The sequence below is a fragment of the Cupressus sempervirens genome, chromosome 3, assembly GCF_028749045.1.
Source record: "Cupressus sempervirens isolate cs-2001-9-10 chromosome 3, ASM2874904v1, whole genome shotgun sequence".
Taxonomy (NCBI): Eukaryota; Viridiplantae; Streptophyta; class Pinopsida; order Cupressales; family Cupressaceae; genus Cupressus; species Cupressus sempervirens.
In genome coordinates this window covers 272581303-272604788 of record NC_143120.1, presented here as the reverse complement: position 1 = coordinate 272604788, position 23486 = coordinate 272581303, and the positions used below count along the sequence as shown (strand labels likewise).

The 23486-nt window shown below is 37.0% G+C and overlaps 1 pseudogene; it reads left to right on the top strand.

Annotated features, from left to right (window-relative positions):
* Positions 1–330: 330 nt before the first annotated feature.
* Positions 331–18254, top strand: LOC149565985 (carotenoid cleavage dioxygenase 8 homolog B, chloroplastic-like; annotated as a pseudogene).
* The last annotated feature ends 5232 nt before the right edge of the window (positions 18255–23486 follow it).

Below are 23486 nucleotides of genomic sequence, written 5' to 3'. Positions count from 1 at the left end.
ATGTCGGAAACTCCGAAAATTCCGAAGAAAGTCTCCTAGGGAGAAAGCCTATCGGGTTAATTAATCTTATAAAAAGATTGTGGACCCAGTTAGATGAAATATCAGAATCAACAACCTTATAAAAAATTAAACTTATAAAAAGAAATCAACAAGGTAGGACATTGTCGGCCCGGTTAGACGAAATATCAGAATCAACAACCTTATAAAATTAATCTTATAAAAAGAAATCAACAATATTATCATTTGAGTTTAGTGTCGTTGATACATATATCGTCTCCCTATTCTATTATAATCTGCAAGTTTCCTTAGGGTTATCAGATATATGCTTTGATGGCTTTCGTAGATTCCCGTGTGTTGAGAATTCAAAGCTCGAAATATATGTCAGGTCATGGAACACCTCGTGTTGACTACTTAACGTTACACGCAAAAATCTATGCCAGGTGTAGGATTTCTAAGTTAATATTGGCTGCTAGTATGCGTTCTTTTGCCGACGAAAAGGAAATACATAGCACAAGTGGTGGCAAATATCATGTGGCTTGGCGAAGTGTGAAAGAGGAACGTTGGCAGGGTGAACTGAAAATTGATGGGAAAATTCCACACTGGTTGGTTAGTATGTTATCATGGTTTGTGCAAACTTGTTTTCCATACGAATGACCTATCATGGATTAAATGGCTTAGATTACGGTATGATATGCATATTTTTAGACGAACTTTTACAATGTTGCTGCTACATCCATACTGTATCCTGTCATTCTGAATATCTGAAGCACTGTAGATATAAGACGGGTTGAAATGATTTAGATTGGATATTGTTATTTTAATTGTTTGACATTTTTCATCGTCAACACTTTAGACTATGCAGTACGATCTACAGAATAAAATTGGGGACCTATCTAAAAATGTATTAAAGACAAAACAAAGTCTTTCTTTTAACTAATTTTTTTCCAAATTTTTTGTTGTTTTTTATTACAAATTATGCAGATCATGAAGATCAAACTCTGAAATCTCCACCAAAATCTATTACGTTTTTTATTTTCTGAAAATTGATCAACTGTACAGTTTGAATGGACGAATTGTGCTACTAAAGTCTGCATGGATCCTTGTCATTTGAAATATCTGAAGTACAATAGATACAAGATAGGTTAATATATTTAAAAACAAAGAACCTACCATGTATTAAACAGAGATGTAGACATTTATATTGTATGCATTTTTTTTAAAATGTAAAATTAATATATTTTTGGATTCTGCCCCTCATAGACCTAACATTGTCTTCTCTAGCAATGACAATAATTAATAGCATTGACTTGGATTGTTGTCAATAGAAAAAATATTTTCTATTATTAGCTGAAGCAGTTCAGTTGAAGTTTCAATAGAATGTAATGTTGTGTGTGAGAAGCTGTGTCTATAGCAGAAAATAATGTTGTGTTTGGTAAAATTTTATATGTGAAGCAAATTTTATGGTATTATTTAAATAAAACAGTCTGGTTATATAAATTTAAGTTTACTCTTAAGCTGAATAGAAGATCTAACACTGGCAAAAAAATTTCTAACATTAATTTCCTCTGTGTATTTCTGTGTTATTGTCTATGTGTTGAAATTTATTCATTTTGATCCACTTATTAGGTTCAGCTAGTTAACTCAGATTATCTATTGTTATAAATTAGATTGAGTTTCTTTCTAAACAAAGCTAAAATTTGTGACAAAAAATAATTTTCTCTGGAGTATCTTTTGTGACTATGGTAACTAGTGTTCTAGTAAAAATGGGTTGCAAGGTGGCTATGTATCCTTTAACATAGGGTTTGTATGAGGGAGGAGGAAGAATGAGTTGGATGGAGACATTGATGAAGAGATTTCCTAGAAATATAAAGAAGAAAGAAGAGATTTTTTGACGAAGAGATTTCTTGAATATATCAAGAGGGAGAGACTTCTTAAAATATATTGTGCAAAGGGATTTCCAAGAGAGTTTGAGATTTTCTAAATATATTGTGAAGGTGGTGTTTTAAAGAACGTTCTTTTAGTTAGAAATTGTTATACTTTCTATTGTGAACTTTTAATTTATAAATTCTTCTCAAAATAGTTTGGGGCAATTATTCTTATCCTTAGAAATTGCTATACTCTCTATTAGATTCTTCCCAAGATAATTTTGAGCACAAATTTTTATATGTACATTTAGTAAAAGTTGTTTTCATAGCAAAGAGAGGATTTTGAGTTTGTAGTTATTTTTGTATAATTGTTGTGACAATCTTAGAGTCCTCTATTGTTCTTAATGTTGGATAGAAGGTGATGTGGCATGTTTCTTCAACATAGATTACGTAGAGAACTTGATAGTGAAACTTCAGTACTTCCCTCTTTACAAACCGATAACATATATCAAAGAATATTTCTAGGTTTGTAGATTTTAGAAAAACAAAGAGTGATTTTAAAAATTTATGATTTAAAGCAAAAGAAAGTGAAGATGTTTTTTTCTTGTAAGATAAGCAAAGAGATTAGGTTGTATATATTTAAGATTGTTATAACAGACTTATAATAGAATTCATAGGATTCTATTGTACTCTTAAATAGAATTTTTCCTCATTCTAGAATTTTCTAGGTATATCTGTGTTATTGTATGTGTCTTTTGACTTCTATTATTTTTTGAATCTAATTATTATTTACCCAAAATATTAATTGTTATAAATCAGATAAAAAAATTTCTTCCAAATTTATTGTACAACTAACCATTAACGCACTCATTTGAGTTGGGAATCTGCATGGGTTGCATACAGAATGGTACGTACCTGCGAAACGGTCCGGGAGTATTTGACATAGGCGATCACAGTGTCGACAACCTTTTGGATGGGTAGATTTCTATCAGGAAATATTCCTTTCGCCAATTTCACTCTAGCTTGTCTTTGACAATCATTTGTGTAAATGGAATGCACTCCCGTTTATAGAGTTACACAATCTATGTATTTAATCTCACATATAATATCCTTGCTTTCGATCAGGCCTCTAATGTTGTTTTTCACACAGCTATGCAACCCTGGTCCGTGTTGAGTTTGATGATGGCAAAGTGATTGGTGGGCATGCACAGTTACTGTCCGACGCATACAAGGTAGCCAAGAGAAACAATAGATCTTGTCATCGTGGATTTTCAGAAATACCAAAGCGCTCAAATTTCTTTTCTTGCATTGTATACTTGCTGGGGATGGTTTCTGGTGCCTCAATCACCGACAATGCAAATGTATCAGTCGTAAGGTTGTTTATCTTTTGTCTCCAAATAGTTTTGACGCCTAAAGTAATCATTTCAATCTCAGCGTCTAACCAGATATCATATCACTTTGTCAGGCTAGGTGATGGACGAGTTATCTGGCTGACAGAAACTACGAAGGGATCGATCGAAATCGATCCAAAAACACTCGAAACCATCGGAAGATTTAACTACATCGATAGCGTGGGAGTATGTAAACTAATGGCTCTCTTATTAAATTGAACACTTACATAAGTTTGAAATAAAACGTTTATAGATTAATGATTTGAAATAGGATTTTTCTGAGGAATAATGCTTTCATATACAGTTGAGAAGAAAGATTGTTTTTATATGTCTACTGTCTTGTAATACAAGACATTCAGTAGCTTTATGGACTTGTTATAGAAGAAAATAAAAAATTTATAAGCTAAACAGAAATTCTGAGCAAATTTGAGGAATTATTGAATATTTAGCAAAATTATGATTTGATTGGCAGGGGCTGAATCCAAACCAATCGTCACACCCTATGATATTTGAGAAAGAACTCATCACAATCCTTCCGGATCTCATCAACCCGGGCTACCATGTTGTACGGATGCTTGCTGGAACTAATGAAAGAACGCTAATTGGAAGGGTAACGTCAAATTTAGGTTTCCATTATAATTTATGCGAATTTTCTGGAGCGATAGCCTGCGAGTCATTTGCTACCCGTCTGTAATTTGTTTGAGCCAGAAATGCGTTGATTTTGCTTGGTCGGCTTCTTTGATGTTAGGAATTGTTTTACCAGGCACATAAAGAAATAAAAATGATATTATCGATGTTATTTTTTGAAAAAAAATCAGATAAATTGCAGAGGAGGTCATGCTCCAGGTTGGGTGCATTCTTTTGCAGCGACAGACAACTATATAATTATTCCTGATATACTTGAGATTAAACTGCTGAAAACAAATTCTCAGCTAATATCGAAAAATAACACAATTGCAACTTCACTTATAAAATACGGAAAGAAATGCACAACACAATGAACACAATATTTTCGAACAAATTGTCCCTGGAAAAACCCCTAAGGGAAAACCAGTTCTACAGATGAAGAATTATATTAAACTTCAGCAAATCAAGAGATACAAAATTCCTTGCCTCACACTGGCAGAACTCCGACAACCTCCTAATTTCTTCTGCTGATATTCCCCACTGCTATTCCCGCGCTAACACTGCGCCTTTGCTAACATTGCAAGACTGTTTGCTAACACTGCAAACATTTTTCCAAAACTTCACATCCAAATGACCCAATGACCCCTTTCTATACTACTCCTGTTGGTAAACCAACGACCGAGATTAAATCTAACCAACGACTGAGATTAAGACAACTCGACAGCCAATAATAGAATTGGTTGCAAAGTGTCCAAAAAGAATCACTAAAATTAGTAAATAATAACCATTTACTAATTTTTGGCAAGTGGACAAACAGCTGTCCAAACCACCCATAAATACAACCGCTATTCATAGATAAGGACGAACAGCTATCCAAGCTACCCAGAAATAGTGCTGCTATTTTCGGGTCAGAAATAATAGTTGTCCAACTAACAATAATTAACACTCCCTCTTAGCGAGGAAGCTATTCTGCATGACACCCATCTTATCTCTAAAAAAGATAAATTTGGCCTTTCCCAAAGCCTTCGTCAGAATGTCTGCTACCTGCTCATCTGTAGGTATGTATTGTAGTCGAACAACTCCCCTTTGTACACAATCTCTGATGAAGTGATATTTGATATCTATATGTTTAGACCTATCATGAAACACTAGATTCTCAGACAACTTGATGCAACTCTGATTGTCACAATGTATCACAGTAGTCTCAACCTTCTGACCAAAGAAGGCTACTAACAACTTTCGAAGCCATATAACTTCACATGTCGCCATGCTAGCTGCTATGTATTCTGCTTCTGCTAAACTTAGAGCCACAGATTTCTGCTTCTTACTGAACCAAGATACAACTCCTAATCCCAAGCTGAAACAACATCCTGAAGTGCTCCTTTTGTCCGTTGTACTTCCTGCCCAATCTACATCAGTATAGCCTATCAACCTGATACCTTCACCTTGAACATATCTGATCCCATACTCGACTGTACCATGCAAGTAACGTAGCACATGCTTAGCCGCTATCCAATGCATTCTCTTTGGTTCAACCATGAACTAACTAAGAGAGTTAACTGCAAATGCTATATCTGGTCTAGAGTTGACCAAGTACATAAGCAAACCAATCAACTGTCTATATAAAGTGGGATGTACATCTTTCTCCTTAGATATATCTACCTTCCTCCAATTCGTGATCATGGGTGTAGACATGGCTTTGCAATCCTCCATCCCAAATTTCTTCAAGATTTCAATGCAATATTTCCCTTGACCAAGGAAAATCTTCCCATCTGTCTGCCACACTTTCATGCCTAGAAAGTAGTGCATAAGTCCTAAATCCTTCATCTCGAACTCTTCTGCAAGGTTCCTTTTACAATCCACTATGAGCCCTAGTGAACCTGTAAGAAATAGGTCATCCACATAAAGAACAAGAATGAGAATCTCACCCCTAGCCATCAAGTAGTAGAGGTTAGCATCTACTTCACTCTTTACAAAGCCCATTTTCTGCAAGTATGTATCAATGCGCTCATACCACGCTCTAGGAGCCTGCTTGAGTCCGTACAATGCTTTCTTCAATCTACACATGTGGGTCTCTTTATTGTGTGCTACAAAGCCTTCTAGTTGTTCTATGTATACCTCCTCCTTCAACTCACCATTGAGGAATGCTGTCTTGACATCCATTTGATGGATTCCATCTGTGCTGCAAGTGAGATTACAGCTTGTATAGAAGTATACCTGGCAACTGGAGCAAATGTCTCCTCATAGTCTATTCCCTCCTTTTGAGAGAACCCCTTTGCCATGAACCTAGCCTTGTATTTCTCGATGCTACCATCTGCACCATGCTTTATCTTATAGATCCAGCGTGATCCAACTATAGCCCTATCTGTTGGTCTAGGTACTACCTCCCACACATCATTCTGCATTATTGAAGAATATTTCTCAACCATAGCATCTTGCCATACCTAATGTTCTGCAGCTTCCTGATAGCTAGAAGGCTCACTATCTACCAACTGACTAACTAATGCCACATAGTCATTGAACTTGGCTGGTTGTCTTTGCTGTCTAGTACTCTTCCTAGGAGCTCCCACAAACTCCTGAGTATCCCTTTGTGTATCTGAAACCATATGGTTCCTGCTGCCAACTGTAGAGGATGAAATGCCAACCTTTAAGTCTTCTAGATGCATTTCCTATTGCACCTATTGCTCCATACTATGTGAATCTTCACTAACTGAGCCTACACTCGTACTGGTAACTGTACTTGAGCTTTGCTGCCCTTGACTTGGTCTTGGAGCTTCTGTTGGCTGCTCACTCTGATCATCTGCTAGCAAATCTCTAGATCTCCTGAATTCCTTGTCCTCCATGAACTTGACATCCCGTCTGACAATAATTCTTTTAGTCCCTAGAATGAAAATTCTATATGCCTTTGAGGTCTCAGTGCACCCAACAAAGTACCCCCTCTCTGCAGTCTGATCTAGCTTTGTACGTGTATCTCCAGGAATATGACAATATGCCAAACTCCCAAATATCCTGAAGTGACTAACATCTGGCTTCTTCCCTGTGAAAGCCTCCTCTGGTGTCATCTTCCCTAGCACCTTGTGTGGAACTCTATTCTGAATGTAGACTGTTGTATTACACGCCTCTACCCATAAGTAACGGGGCATGTTCTGGTCATGTAGCATAGCTCTTGCTGCCTTCGATATAGAACGGTTCTTCCTCTCAGAAACTCCATTCTGCTGTGGATTGTAAGGAACAATCCATTCTCTCTTGATTCTTTCTCTGGTGCAGAACTCCTGGAAGACATTTCCTTTGTACTCGCCTCCATTGTTTGATCGAAGAACCTTTATCTTCTTTCCTGTCGAGTTCTCCACAAGAGCCTTGAACTCTTGGAATCGACTGAAAACCTCATCCTTAGTCTTCAAGAAGTATATCTAGGTCTTTCTAGAGAAATCATCAATAAAAGTAACATAGTACTCATATCTTCTGAGAGATTTCATCGACATTGGTCCACAAACATCTGAATGTACTAGATCAAGAACACCCTTAAATCTGGTGTCACTCCTTAGAAAAGATGCTTTCACAAACTTTCCCAACACACATCCCTTACATACATCGTCATGCTCTGTACTCACCTCTAGAACACCTGTCACGGTCTCACGAAGCAATCTAAGTGCTCCATGATGAATATGGCCCATCCTCCTATGCCATAGCTCTCCAAGATCTCTAGGATTATTGTTGCTCATAAGTGCCTTAGGAGTATCAAACTGCAATCTATAAAGGCAACCACTCCTAACTCCAATAGTTATGGGTGATTTCCAATCCTTGTGCTTAATCAACACATGTGTCCCTCTAAAGAGTACATTATACCCTCTATCCTGAAGAACATATATAGAAATCAAATTCATACCTAAGCCTGGCACATATAACACATCATGAAGAGGAATTATCTTTCCATTCTCCCTCTGAAACTGAACAGTCCCTTTCCCAACATGGTTGAGTTTGGATAAGTTTCCCATAGAAATTTGGATGTTGGTGTCCTCCTCCTTGTAACTGGAGAAGCACTCTCTAACTCCTATCATATGAAATGATGCCCCACTATCTATATACCAAACACACTATGAGGTTGAGCTAACCATACAAGCTATGAGTGCAAACTCATCTTCCATTCTGCTGGAGAGTTCTTCTGCACTTGTTGAAGCTGCCACCTGCTTCTTACCCTTTTTCCTCTCTAGGCAATCACTGACATAGTGGCCAAACTCATGACATCCAAAGCACTTGACCTTAGAAAGGTCCTTCTTCTTCTTTTCACTTTGTGAATTTGATCCTTTGCTAGATCCCTTCTTTGCTTTCCCTTTACCTGCTAGGGCAACGTTCTCTTGTTCCACCACATTTTTCTAACTCTTGTTGGCCCCATTGACAAGACTTAGTCTAAACTCCTTCTGAGTGAAATCAATCCATAGTCGATCCCAACTTGATAAAGTATCTCGTCTACTGACAACTTGAACAAAGACACTCCATTATTTAGTAAACCCATTTAGGGCTATTCTCACTAGCTCATCATCACTAGGGCTATCTCCAACAGTTGCTAACTCATTCTTGACAAGTTTGAGCCTGGTGAGGTAACTTGTGACATCTTCTCCCTGATTCATCCGGGTATTCTTTAGCTTCTCTCTGAGAATCAACTTCCTGTTGGTGGTAGCATTTTGGTACAGATTTAGAATGACGTCCCACATCTTCTTTGTTGTATCTAGCTCCGAGATATGTGGAACAATATGATCCTTGACACCATCAAGGATAATCCTCCTTACTTTGGCATCGTCCTTCCTATATGCTGCAAGTTGTGTTGCATCCATTGGTACAGGTACACCACTGGTAGCATAATCCTTGATACCATTCTCTTCCAACAATAAAGAAATTCTGGCCTTCCAGACACCAAAATTTGAGGCACCATCCAATCTGTCCTGATCTCTCAAACTAGCTGAAGCCATCTCAAGGGTTTAAAGTAATAATAAATTTAAAGAGATCAAAATTTCTTTCCTAGGGCAAAACTCTTCTACCCTTAACAATGCTCTGATACCATGTGAAAAATCTAACTATTGCAGTCACTGATTATTAATCTCCTATCGTAAACGATTATTAAACTGCTGAAAACAAATTCCTAGCTAATATCGAAAAATAACACAACTGCAACTTCACTTATAAAATACGGAAAGAAATGCGCAACACAATGAACACAATATTTTCGAACAAATTGTCCCTGGAAAAACTCCTAAGGGAAAACCAGTTCTACAGATGAGGAATTATATTAAACTTTAGCAAATCAAGAGATACAAAATTCCTTGCCTCACACTGGCAGAACTCCGACAACCTCCTAATTTCTTCCGCTGATATTCCCCACTGCTATTCCCATGCTAACACTGCGCCCTTGCTAACACTGCAAACATTTTTCCAAAACTTCACATCCAAATGACCCAATGACCCCTTTCTATACTACTCCTATTGGTAAACCAACGACCGAGATTAAATCTAACCAACAGCTGAGATTAAGACAACTTGATAGCCAATAATAGAATTGGTTGCAAAGTATCCAAAAGAATCACTAAAATTAGTAAATAATAACCATTTACTAATTTTTGGCAAGTGGACAAACAGCTGTCCAAATGTCATGTCCCTCTCTTAGCAACATAATTATAACAGGGGATTTGCCTATCATTGACTCTCGTAGGCAAATAATTATGGGAAGAGGGTCAATTTTGTCTTCCAATTAAGAAAGCGGGGCCTACTCATTCGAATATTAAATAAAGGTTGTATTCTAACTTTATAAAGTTAATTATTTAATTTTATAAAGTTAATATTTGTAGTGCAAGATGATTTCGGATAATTTCCAGAAACTTCCCAGCAAAAAGATAGAGGACATAGGGCTCCCTTTGAAGCAAGCGATTTTGTGGATTGGTTTTTAATTATCAGTTGGAGCAATTTGTAGTCCCCGGCCTACAAATTCCCAGAGGTCTCTGAGAACGAAAACTCTCTTAGATCTGCATAACTGAGGAGGTGGGATATCTTCCGAAGGGTTGCACATTGGAGGTGGTCTTCAGCCATCTCATGTTGAGATTATTTGCGCATTCGGATTATTTTGAGGATGACGATTTGGAGTCCTGAGTACTGGCGGAATTAAAATGCGAAACTCTCTTTCCAGTCCGAAACAACAGTTTAGAGTTTTATGTGATCAATAGTATGCATTAAAGATTGGACAACAGATAGAAAACTAACAGAAATGGTAATCGCATCAAGGTTGGACTAATTGCAGATTTATCACCCGAATCTGAGATTGGATTACAGAGGGGGAGGGGTCGCGCATTTGGAATCGCTTGTGAGCTTCAATTACCCCTGCAACCAGCGGGGTCGACTGCCGACAGTTCGGGCGCCTCCACAAGTTGCGATCTGATCGCAGTCAGGCTCCAGTCACACGAACCGCAGGCGGCGAGAGTTAATGGGCCAGGCGAAAGAATGGTGGTTTGTTGAATAGTTGGAAAAAGATCCTCGAATTTTGACCTAGGTAAGTTCCCACGGCAGATTATAAAAAAGAAAGACGACACCCATATTCCCACAGTCTCTAAAGATGGACGCTTGAATAATCAAATTTTGGGGCACCAATCAACAGTCTGGTTCATGGCAAGTATTTGATAAGAGGTTTACACTTTAAACTCTTATAGAGAGGGCCATCAGTGCCTGGTAGCTAACCGTTTGTCAGAATGACTAATCCTTGAAGTATGAGTTGTGAGTGCTAAAAGAACCAATAACCTACCGGGTTATTTCAGTGGTATCAGATCAGTAGTCCTGCCATCCTGATTGGGAAAAAGTACTTTAATTTTCGGAGTTGTACTCGAGAACCATATTCAAGAACAGGGATATGGGTGAAAGACAGAGTCCGCCAAGATTTCCCAGAGTCGACGATGATGAAACCAGAGAATTTTACAGAACCATGACTAACGGACAACAAGAAATAACTCAGACACTACAGGCTTTGACTACCATAATGGAAAGAGTTATTCAGCCCAGGATTCAAGATCAAGGAAGAGGCACATCTGATCACGATGATAGGAGTGTGGCAGGATCACAAGGTGCTCCTAGGCGCAGATCATGGACAGCAAATAGGCCTACTCGTCCCACCTTCCTAAGGGAAGAGGCTCAGGAGATAGGAGAAGATGATGCACCAGAAGATTTTCAGGATGATCTTAGGGCTGCTACGGCAGAATAGCAAGCATTACCCCCGCATGTGCGTGAGTTATTAAACTTTGATCGATATCTAAACCAAAGAAGAGAACATATGAGGAATAGCCGCCAGAATAGGAGACCTAGAGGAGGTCACGAAAGTGAGTTACAACGAGCTGTCAGTAAACTTACTTTGCCTTTCTTCGATGGGAGTGGTCAGATGACAGCACAAGCTTGGATTCATAAGTTGGATACCTTTTTAGCGTTAAGGCCTATGTCAGAAATAGACGCCATCAGGTATGCTACCTTGCATTTGGAAGGCGCAGCTCATGATTGGTGGTCACATGGAATGGTTACTTTACAGCACAATCAGGTAACATCATACCAGGACTTTGTGGATAGATTGGTTGAACGTTTTGATAAGAAGGATCCAGAAATTTATTTTCGCGACCTTGCACAATTAAGGCAGACTGGCAATATCGAGGTTTATATTAGTGAATTTCAGAGGTTGTCAGTCATGGTACCAGATGTTTCGGAAAGGAGGTTAGTTATCCTATTTACCGAAGGATTGACTGAACCCCTCAAGGGATGGATTAAGGCATTTGATCCACCAACACTGCAGGAAGCCATGAGGAAAGCACGAAGTATGGAACTTACGGCTCCCTCTAGCCGGTTCACTCCCAGGAGCACTACCTCTTTCAAGGACAACAGGAAGTTTGATAAAAATAAAGGGAGGAGCATTGAAACCAAAGGGAAATCTACCACACCCCTAGATACAGAAGCATTAAATGACTTGCGAAGGAAGAAACTATGCTTCTATTGCAAAGGTCCATATGACAGGGATCATGATTGTCCCTTGCGACCCAAAGGAAAAGCCAATAGAGTTATGTGGGCATATTACGAGGGATCAGATTCTGACAGTACGGAGAAAGAGGGTGAACATACTGGTTCAGAATCTGAGGAAGAGACAGGAAAGTCAGAACAGAGAGAAGAACCTGAATTGCATCTACAGCAAGGACGCTTGTCTAGCATTCAACAGGAAGGATCTTTCAGGTTACGTGGTGTCCTAGCAGGACAGAAGGTGATTACATTAGTTGATACCGGAGCTACACATAACTTCATTGATGCAAGATTGGTCGAGCGTCGTGGTATTAAGACAGAAGAATTTGAAGGTCTTCGTGTATAGGTTGCTGACGGATACACTCTTAAGTGTAACAAGATAGTCAGAGACATGCCTTTACGCCTGAATAATTATGAGTTCAAAGCGGATTACCACGTGGTCAATATGGGTGATTTGGATATCGTTTTGGGAATGACATGGTTACGTTTATTGGGTGAGGTTACTTTCCGACTCAGGGACATGGAGATTAAGTTCGAAGTAGATGGGAGGCAGCATGTATTGAGAGCTATTCGAAATAGTGATATTCGAACAATCTCTCTTAGACGATTGGAAAGATTGGTGAGACATGAGGATCTTGAATGGGCAGCCATGTGTACTTTCATGCCTATACAGGAGGAACAACCCAAGACAGAATATCCTCCCGACATACAGATATTGAGGGAAAAGTACAGTAAGGTATTCAACGATATTCCACAAGGTACACCACCTGATAGAGGGATCGAGCACATCATCGAATTGGAAGAAGGCACTAAACTAGTCATGATTACTCCATACAGGCATCCCAAAAGGCTTAAAGATGAGATAGAAAAAGCCATCAAGGAGCTTCTCGCAATGGGACACATCAGACCTAGTAAGTCTCCTTTTGCTTCCTCAGTAGTTTTGGTTAAGAAGAAAGATGGTTCGTTACGTATGTGTATAGATTACAGGATGCTGAATAAGAAAACCATTAAGAATAGATATCCTATTCCACGGATTGATGAGCTAATAGATGAACTACATGGGGCATGCTACTTTAGTAAGATTTATTTGAGATCAGGTTACCACCAGATTAGAGTCAGAGAACAAGACATTGAGAAGACGGCATTCAGGTGCCACTGTGGGCATTTTGAGTTTGTAGTGATGCCATTTGGATTGACCAATGCACCAGCTACTTTCCAGTCTACCATGAACAAGGTCTTCCATCATCAGCTGAGAAAATTCGTGTTGGTATTCTTTGATGATATCTTGGTATACAGTCGAACATGGCAGGAGCACATGGCGCATCTGGAAACAGTATTGAAGACTTTGCAAGAAGAATCCTTGTATGCCAAAGAATCCAAATGCGATTTGGGAATGACTGAGTTGTTATACTTAGGTCATATTATCAGCCGAGAAGGTGTACGGATGGATCCTGATAAAATTCGTGCTATTGTAGAGTGGCCTACTCCTGAGAACCTAACTCAGTTAAGGAGATTCCTTGGTTTATGTGGATTCTACCGCAGATTTGTTTGCGGATATTCATGACACGCGGCTCCTATAACCGATTTGCTTAAGAGGGGAGCTTTTGTTTGGACAGTAAAGGCACAGGCTTGTTTTGATAGGTTCAAGGAGATCATGACTTCATGTCCGGTACTAGCGTTGCCTGATTTCTCGAAACCATTTGAACTCCAGTGTGATGCCTCAGGAGATGGTATTGGGGCTGTTCTAATGCAGGATAAACACCCAATTGCATATGAAAGCAGGAAACTCCGTGGGCCCGAGAGATCATTAAGCATTTACGACAAGGAGATGTTAGCTATCATGCATGCACTAGCTAAGTTCAGGCAGTACTTAGTAGGTGGCAAATTTTGCATAAAAACTAACCACAACTGTTTGAGACATTTCCTCGGGCAAAGGGATCTTAATGATAGGCAGCAGAAATGGGTCAGTAAGTTACAGGCATATGACTTCGATATATCTTATGTTAAGGGCACACAGAATGTGGTAGCAGATGCCTTGTCACGCAGACCACATCTTAGCTCAATGATTGAAATCTCTGAGGATTGGAAGCATCTGATTATTGTAGAATATGCTCGAGATTCATGGGCATCAAGGATAGTTGATGGGACCCTTGTTGATACCAGGTACACACTTGTGGATGAATTGATTATTTACAAGAGCAGGATATTTTTAGTCCCAGGATCGAAGGTGAAACAGTTCATTATGCGAGCTCTTCATGATTCACCTATAGCTGGTCACCCCGGATATTTTAAAACATATAGACAGGTGCGAGAACGGTTTACATGGAAAGGACTTAAGAAGGATGTTTTGCAATATGTTCGTGAGTGTTCCGTTTGCCAACAGAATAAATAGGAGCACACCTTTCCAGCGGGGCTTCTACAGCCACTTCCCATTCCGTGTCAGAAGTGGGAATGCATATCCATGGATTTCATTACTGGGTTGCCCAAGGCTCAAGGACGTGATTGCATTTATGTGGTGGTGGATAGGCTAACAAAATATGCTCATTTCTTTCCTATCACCACTACTTATACTGCAGTACAGGTAGCCGAAGTATTCTTCAAGGAGGTTTTCAGGTTACATGGGATACCCCGCAGTATTGTCAGTGACAGGGATAGTAGATTCTTGAGTCATTTCTGGCAAGAGGTGTTTCGATTATGCGGCACTGAGCTCACACCCAGTACTAGTTATCACCCGCAAACCGATGGTCAGACGGAGATAGTAAACAAATGGGTGGAAGGCTACTTGAGGAATTACGTAGCTGATCAGCAAAAGGCTTGGGTAAGATGGATTTATTTGTGTGAATATTGCTATAACACCACTTTCCACATGTCTATACAAATGACACCTTTTCGAGCATTGTACGGCTATAATACACCCAATTTCATTGACTTATTGATGAGTGATGTTCGGGTCCCACGTGCTGGGGAATTACTGCAAGAAAGTAAAGATATCATTAGCTCTCTACGTGATAACATCGCTCGAGCACAGAATAAGTATAAGCAATATGCAGATCAAAAGAGGATGGAGAGAAGCTTTGAGGTGGGCGACATGGTTTACTTAATGCTCCAACCATTCCGACAATCTACTCTCAAAAATAGTGGGTCAGAGAAGCTTAAGCCCAGGTATTATGGACCATTCAGGATCAGTAGGCGAATAGGGGAATTGGCTTATGAACTTGAGCTTCCAGCAGACAGCAAAGTATATAATGTGTTTCATGTATCACGTCTCAAAAAAGCATTGGGACAGAATGTGATACCTTCTGCAGTCTTGCCGCCTCTGGATGATGAAGGGAAATTGATCATGGTACCGGAATTCATTTTAGAAAGCAGAGAAAAATAGCTTCGCCGAAGAGTAATAAGAGAATATTTTGTTAAATGGAAGGATCTACCAGTCGAAGATGCTACTTGGGAGAATGAGACCATTTTGCAACATCCAGCTCTGAGATTGCTTGAGGGCAAGCAATATCCGGAAGGGCGGACTGTCATGTCCCTCTCTTAGCAACATAATTATAACAGGGGATTTGCCTATCATTGACTCTCGTAGGCAAATAATTATGGGAAGAGGGTCGATTTTGTCTTCCAATTAAGAAAGCGGGGCCTACTCATTTGAATATTAAATAAAGGTTGTATTCTAACTTTATAAAGTTAATTATTTAATTTTATAAAGTTAATATTTGTAGTGCAAGATGATTCCGGATAATTTCCAGAAACTTCCCGGCAAAAAGATAAATAGAGGACATAGGGCTCCCTTTGAAGCAAGCGATTTTGTGGATTGGTTTTTAATTATCAGTTGGAGCAATTTGTAGTCCCCGGCCTGCAAATTCCCAGAGGTCTCTGAGAACGAAAACTCTCTTAGATCTGCATAACTGAGGAGGTGGGATATCTTTCGAAGGGTTGCACATTGGAGGTGGTCTTCAGCCATCTCATGTTGAGATTATTTGCGCATTCGGATTATTTTGAGGATGACGATTTGGAGTCCTGAGTACTGGCGGAATTAAAATGCGAAACTCTCTTTCCAGTCCGAAACAACAGTTTAGAGTTTTACGTGATCAATAGTATGCATTAAAGATTGGACGGCAGATAGAAAGCTAACAGAAATGGTAATCGCATCAAGGTTGGACTAATTGCAGATTTATCACCCGAATCTGAGATTGGATTACAGAGGGGGAGGGGTCGCGCATTTGGAATCGCTTGTGAGCTTCAATTACCCCTGCAACCAGCGAGGTCGACTGCCGACAGTTCGGGCGCCTCCACAAGTTGCGATCTGATCGCAGTCAGGCTCCAGTCACACGAACCGCAGGCGACGAGAGTTAATGGGCCAGGTGGAAGAATGGTGGTTTGTTGAATAGTTGGAAAAAGATCCTCGAATTTCGACCTAGGTAAGTTCCCACGACAGATTATAAAAAAGAAAGACGGCACCCATATTCCCACAGTCTCTGAAGATGGACGCTTGAATAATCAAATTCTGGGGCACCAATCAACAGTCTGGTTCATGGCAAGTATTTGATAAGAGGTTTACACTTTAAACTCTTATAGAGAGGGCCATCAGTGCCTGGTAGCTAACCGTTTGTCGGAATGACTAATCCTTGAAGTATGAGTTGTGAGTGCTAAAAGAACCAATAACCTACCAGGTTATTTCACCAAACCACCCATAAATACAACCGCTATTCATAGATAAGGACGAACAGCTGTCCAAGCTACCCATAAATAGTGCTGCTAGAGTCAGAAATAACAGCTGTCCAACTAACAATAATTAACAATTTGCTACCCGTCTGTGATTTGTTTGAGCCAGAAATGCGTTGATTTTGCTTGGTCGGCTTCATTGATGTTAGGAATTGTTTTACCAGGCACATAAAGAAATAAAAATGATATTATCGATGTTATTTTTTGAAAAAAAATCAGGTAAATTGCAGAGGAGGTCATGCTCCAGGTTGGGTGCATTCTTTTGCAGCGACAGACAACTATATAATTATTCCTGATATGCCTTTGAGATATTCATTGGATTGTATCTTTGGAGGAAATGTTTTCAAATGGCAGCCAGAGACTAAGGCATTCATGCATGTGGTTTCTCGACATACTGGAAGGACGGTAAGTGGCATTGCTTGTTTCCTTCCACAGTGGATGAACGTATTCATGCTTTTATCTAACATAATAATTATAACAGGTTACATCTGTTGAAGTACCAATGTTTATGGCGTTACACTTCATCAATGCCTATGAAGAAAGACAAGAGTTTGGAAAGAAATCGTCAATAATAGTTGATTGTTGTGAATATAACGCCGATCCTTCTATCATAGATAGATTGAAACTACAAGAGTTGCGATCCTTCTCCAGTGAAGATGTTCTTTTAAATTCAAGATAATTGAGTTTTACCATGTGTTATTTTAGTATATAATTCATATTAACAGAACTGAAGACATTTCGAGACATTTCAAAATAATTCATGTGGTTTTTTAGTATATATATAGGCTATTTGCCTTTTGTTTTTAAAAAAAACAACATATTGAAAAAATTGTATAAAAATGTTGACAATATCAATTCAAGTAGCATTTGTTGCATTTGCATAATAGAGGGGCATTATGGAAATTGGTTTTTGTGAGCAGAATAGGGCGCTTCAAGATACCCCTAGATGGAAGTTCAACAGGAGAACTAGATGAAGTCATTGCACCAGATAAACATGGTAGATTAATAGACGTGTGCACCATAAATCCAAAATACATTGGGAAGAAGTATCGTTATGTGTATGGCTGTTCTATACGACGCCCTTGCAATGTTCTCAATTCTCTTATAAAGGTCAGCTTGTTTTATATGTAACTTTCTTTTAACGTTTTTAATTTTCTCCTCGAATATGTCCGGCTTCTTAGTTCAGTACATTTTTTTAAAATAAAGATTATTACCATAGATTTTTAGAAACTGATATTTTCATTAATGGTACAGATTGACTTGGAAAAGCAAGAAACAAAGAGTTGGTATGTTGAAGGGGGCATTCCATCGGAACCTCTCTTTGTAGCTCGGCCCGGAGCTAAGACAGAGGATGATGTTGAGAAGATTATTACCAAATATATAGACATAATAATTATGGATTATGGATGATTAATTTATCAATGAGACTTATAATAATCATGTATGTTCAATTATTTTTAATGCAGGAGTGATAATATCATTGGTGAGTGATAAGCATGGTGGAGGGTTTGTACTAATTTTAGATGGAACTACATTTCTTGAAGTCGCTCGTGCAAAGTTTCCTTACGGACTACCATTTGGCACACATGGTTGCTGGCTTCCTAAATGTGATTTATAAATTAAATACAATTATTTCAGACAACATTACTTATAATAGGTAGAGGTCATTATCTTGACATTGGTATAGCATGTACAATAAATCTGAATTTGTGTAATCTTTAGCTATGTAATTTTGTAAGGGGTTTTATATCTATATCTTCAATACTAGATTTATTTTTAGCTATAAATTATACATCTATTTGTGTTTCAAGGTTTAACAAACTTTGATAAGTGGACATAATAGCAATGTTTATTTAACTATTCATTTATCATTGTAAAATGTCTAAAAATAGTTAATGAAATTATACCATAGAGTTATACAATAAGTTTGCAAAGTCATAGATTTCTTGTACCTCTAATACTTGAACATGAATACACCCCACACAATATTAATGTGAAACACCATGTAATATAATTATTGCATACAATATATAAATGGATAAGGGAATATTAATTTGTACTCCTTGGTAAATAGAATCAAACATTGATTGAAATATACCATTTTAACTACATTGAATATCTAGGAGGATGGAGCTAGGGTTTTTGAGGGAGGTGGAGATTCTGATGAAGGAGAGGTAGATGGTAGTAAGTGTGGCAATGATATTGCTCCAACCCTCCTCTTAGATAGATTAGCATTGTGGGTTATGGCTACTGATACCTAGATGGTCCATGATGATCAAGACTACCTTTTTTGGTGGATGCATGGATTTATCTTCTCTTTTCTATGTATCTTTTTATTTTATTATCAATTGATCTTTGTTGGTATTTGTTCCTTGGTGGACCCTATACTTTGGTGGTCTTTTGTTACCCTATTTTATGAGATGGTCTTGTAGAAAGATTTGGTGATTTGGGCCATGATAGTGGTACAAAGTATTTTTCTACCATAGAGCTATTGGGTCTTCCACTCTTTCTAGATGGTCTATTTGCCTCTCTATTGAGGTGGCTTATTTATCAAGACTTTTTTTGACAATGGAGAAACCATTTGGTTTGTTTGCTATTTTTTTCCCCCACATTTATGTGCCCCTTTTCCTTTCTTCTATATATTGATGTAAGATCGCCATCCTATATTTTCTTGTGAGATCCTAATGTCTCACAATGTATGTGAAAGAAGGATCAGTGAGGATTTATAAATTCATTGATATTGAGACCATAGGTGTGAGGTAGTTGAAAGGCCCCTTTGGTGGTATCTGGATTGGTTTGCTTTCGTAGTATTGGGTGTGTAATGAGCATGGTTTTCCCCTTTCATGTCCTCTCCATTACCTTGGCTCCCCTATGCGTTAGCGCTAAAATTTTTTATTTAGTAGTTCCTTTCCTATAGTTAGTATACCAAGTTTTGGGGTTTCTAGGATTTTTTTTCTTCAAGTTGTTAAGGGGACACTCAACTAAGATGGATCTAATCCACTTCTCCCTCCATATATTTGTCTATCATTGGAGATTTTACCTTATTTATGAGTTAACACGATTTAGTTGTGTTCAACAATATTTGGTATTTATAGGATGTTATTGTTTTTATTTTGCACTTTTCACTTCACTCTATAAAGGGCTATTGTGGAAAGTACATTTTTCCCTTTTTGTTTTAATATTTAATGTGGGGACTCATAGGTCAATCATATAGCTAGCTATTTTCTTCCCCTTTCCTTAGATCTTTTGCCACCCTTTAATTTTGGGGACGATTGTTCCTCCTAAGGTGTTGTTTCTTGGTCATTGTTTATATGAAGATTTTGTTATTATAGCTTCCATTTTTCTAGAGTCTTATGAAGTTATAAATATATATCAAAATGGAGATGGTTTTTGGCATTTGGAAAGAGGTTCTTCATGGCTCTAACCAACACTAGGTTTCTCATGTTTTTCTAGTCTCTTTTGCTATTCAATTTTTCTTGTTTGAAATTCTTGTTTAGCTCCTTATTATGAGTTGGGGACTTAGAAGATTTTCCTCTTGCGTTATTTATTGTAGTTGTTCATCCTTCTACTATGGATGTGCTCATATTTTTCTACTACTATCTGCATCTTGCTAGTTGGGTGTGATTTGGTGTCATGTTGTTGCCCGAGTTTACTTTTGCTTGCATCTTCATTCCTTTTCTCCTTTGTTTATGGTTGTGGGTTTGTATTGGTTTCTCCATATTTTTACCAATAATTATATATCCCTTACCCTTTTGATTTGGGTTTTCTTTGGTTATCTACTTCATGTATTTTGATACCTTCTCATCCTTAGCATAAGGCTAGACTCACATTGAACTTCCTATCCTCGACCAGTACTTATGCATTTTTGTCTTTGAATTCTACTCATAAGAAAGAAATTAAAATGATTCTATTGATGACTTTGAATGATTTTCAAAAATATAGAAGCTAATATTGATATGTGATCCATCATATATAAAGACTTGATGCTAAATAAGGAACATGTATATATAATCATGTTTAGATAGATGTGAATTTGATATTATTATAGATGAAGATGATTGAGTTGGATATGATGTAGTTGAAGTAAGATTAATGTTAGAAGATGGAAATGATGACATAGCTTTGTAAAAGCCATCACCAAATAAAAGATAAATGTCGTCAATATTATTAAGAAAATCTATAATAAATGACTCTACAAATAATATGCCATATAATGTAAATATTTTTGGAATTCAACATTAACAAGAGAATTTTTATTAGTGAATTCAAATAGGTGAAAGGTTTTCATTGATAGAAACCCAATGATAAAAGGAACCAAACTAATTAGTGAGACACAAAATATGATCAGTAATACTTGATAATGACTAGTATATTAAGGAGAAGTGACAATTGAAAGATTTTATTATTATTATCAAGAATCATGAACAATTATGAATCTAGTAGAATCATATTAAGAGAAGATGATATGATTTTTAATCTTGTAATAACAATTCATAATAGTGAGAGGTAAACAAGAATCTATGTGTTAGAGCATGATTAGATGACTAGTTCATAGCATAATATTTCTGATATAGTAAATGGAGTCAAAAAAAAAAGTAATCATGAATTTTATTGAAACAAGTGATTTAATTAATATATATTTATAAGATGAAGCAAGTGTATCTACCAAGAATGCTTCAACTAATGTAGGGAATTACACAAGAAGATGTAATGACAACCAAGAAAGTGATTGTAAAACATGTTAAGGAAATATAGATATATTAAGTGAACAAAGTATGAGTACAAAAGTATTCTAATTTGAATAAAGAGATGAGACTAAGTGACAAAAGAATAAGTAGAAGTTAAAGAAGATGAGTGATAAGTAAGGATAAAAATATAAGATGAAAAAAGAGAACGATCATAGAGACATTGGGAGGTAAATGTAGAGTATGTGATTATAGTAAGAAAACAAGTAGATATTGAGTAGAGAAAATGAACTTGGTAGGCAAGTAGCGCTAAAGACAAATCAATTAACTTGTTGTTACCTAATAGTTTTAATAAGGGAAATCTATTAAGTGGCTGGACCTTAACAAGTGTATTTATTGTAAATCCATGAATATGGTGGACTCTTTGAAGTAGTCCTAAATCCTTTAAGTAAGGTAGTTATGAATAAGTCTTCTTGTACTCCTAATTGTGTGCAAAATATTCCTAAAATGGTGAAACCTTAGAAAGGGTATTTGTAATCACTTAAAAAGGAAATATTTTAACTATAGTGAAAATCTTGTATGGATCATCCTGCCAAATTTTTACCTTATAACTAGTTTTTTTTGTGAAAATAAAATGACTATGTTATACATTGTGATTGATCAATTATCTAAGCCTAATTATTATAGTAGATATTTGGTTAAAGGTTTGGAAGTAAAGTTTGATTGGAAGTATACATCCTCAATCTTAATCTTACTATGAAGAGTAATGATCTTTTCTTGTTAATGTGACAAGGTGTATTATTGTCAACTTTGACTATACCACCATCATTAAACTTAATAATTTTATATCTGCCACTAGTCATGTGATGTGAACATCCACTATTTGCTATCCAATAAGATTTTGTTTTCTTAACATGTGAAACAAGCTTGCACTTTTTCTTCCTTAATAAGACCCCCTTTCTTGGTAGAAATAATCTAATTTCATTTTCATCATCACTATCTACAAAAATGATCTCTTTGAATCCTATTTCATCATCCCTTACATACATACATTCCTTAGGAATATTTAATTTGTAAGTGCTTCTAGCTTTAACATTTGGTTCTCTCATAGGACATCTAAACGAAAAATAACCAATTTCCTTACAATCCGAACAATAAAAATTTGGCTTCTTCCTTTAGGTTCTCTTTTTTCAATCAGTGAAACAAGATCATCAATTTTCTTTTCTTCTTCTTATTAGATCTCTACCCAATCTCTTGCATAATCTCCATTAGTTATGGCATTATTTTTTAGTATTGTTTTATAATTATCAAAACTAGCTTGAAAGGTAGTCTCAACTCTAGGAAGAGCATCTCTTAATCTACCAGTTTCAAAATATTGCAATTTTCCAATCAAAGTTTCTCTATTAAAATATTTTATAAGAGGAAAAAATTCTTCAATAGCATTTACCTTATTGTCATAAGTATGAGTTAAGTGTCTAAGAGTCCTACAAAAGTTCTTTATTTCTCTGATATAGCTCTTTGAGAGATTTGTATACATATGAAAATCTTAACTTAATTCTTTACATATATGACCAAATAGATTCATATTATTGCATTCTAAATCCATCTAAGTTAGAATTCCAATTCTAAAAATTATCTTTCTTTGTGCGTTCATCACCTTCATATGGTTTTTCTAACCTAATAAAATATCATAAGTAAGATGAAGACCTTTTACCTCAACAAATTTAACTTCTAAAAGTCTAATAATCGGTGCTTCTCTTGCAATCATATTACACTAGAAGATCTTCTTTTCCTCATCTATGGATGAAGATAAACTTCTCTATTTCTAAACATCAACTTATATCTTTGTAATCAACCAACAGTCAATTCCCATCCAAATTGAATGTACTCACATCTTATCCTTTGAATTTTCATAGTTCTTATCACAAAACGTTAGACTCCTTTTCTAGTAAGTCATGGAACCCCTCAAGCTATAAAGTTTTTTCTAAAAGAGGATTTTATGCTCTCATATCAATTATTAATAAGTAAAGTCCACACAAAACATAAAGGGGGGTATGTGAATCAATTGGAAGTAATTAAACTTAAATCAAAACTTAATTTTATGAACTCAAATAATTAAAATAATGATGTACAATAGGATAAGGCTATAAACCATAATAAAATGA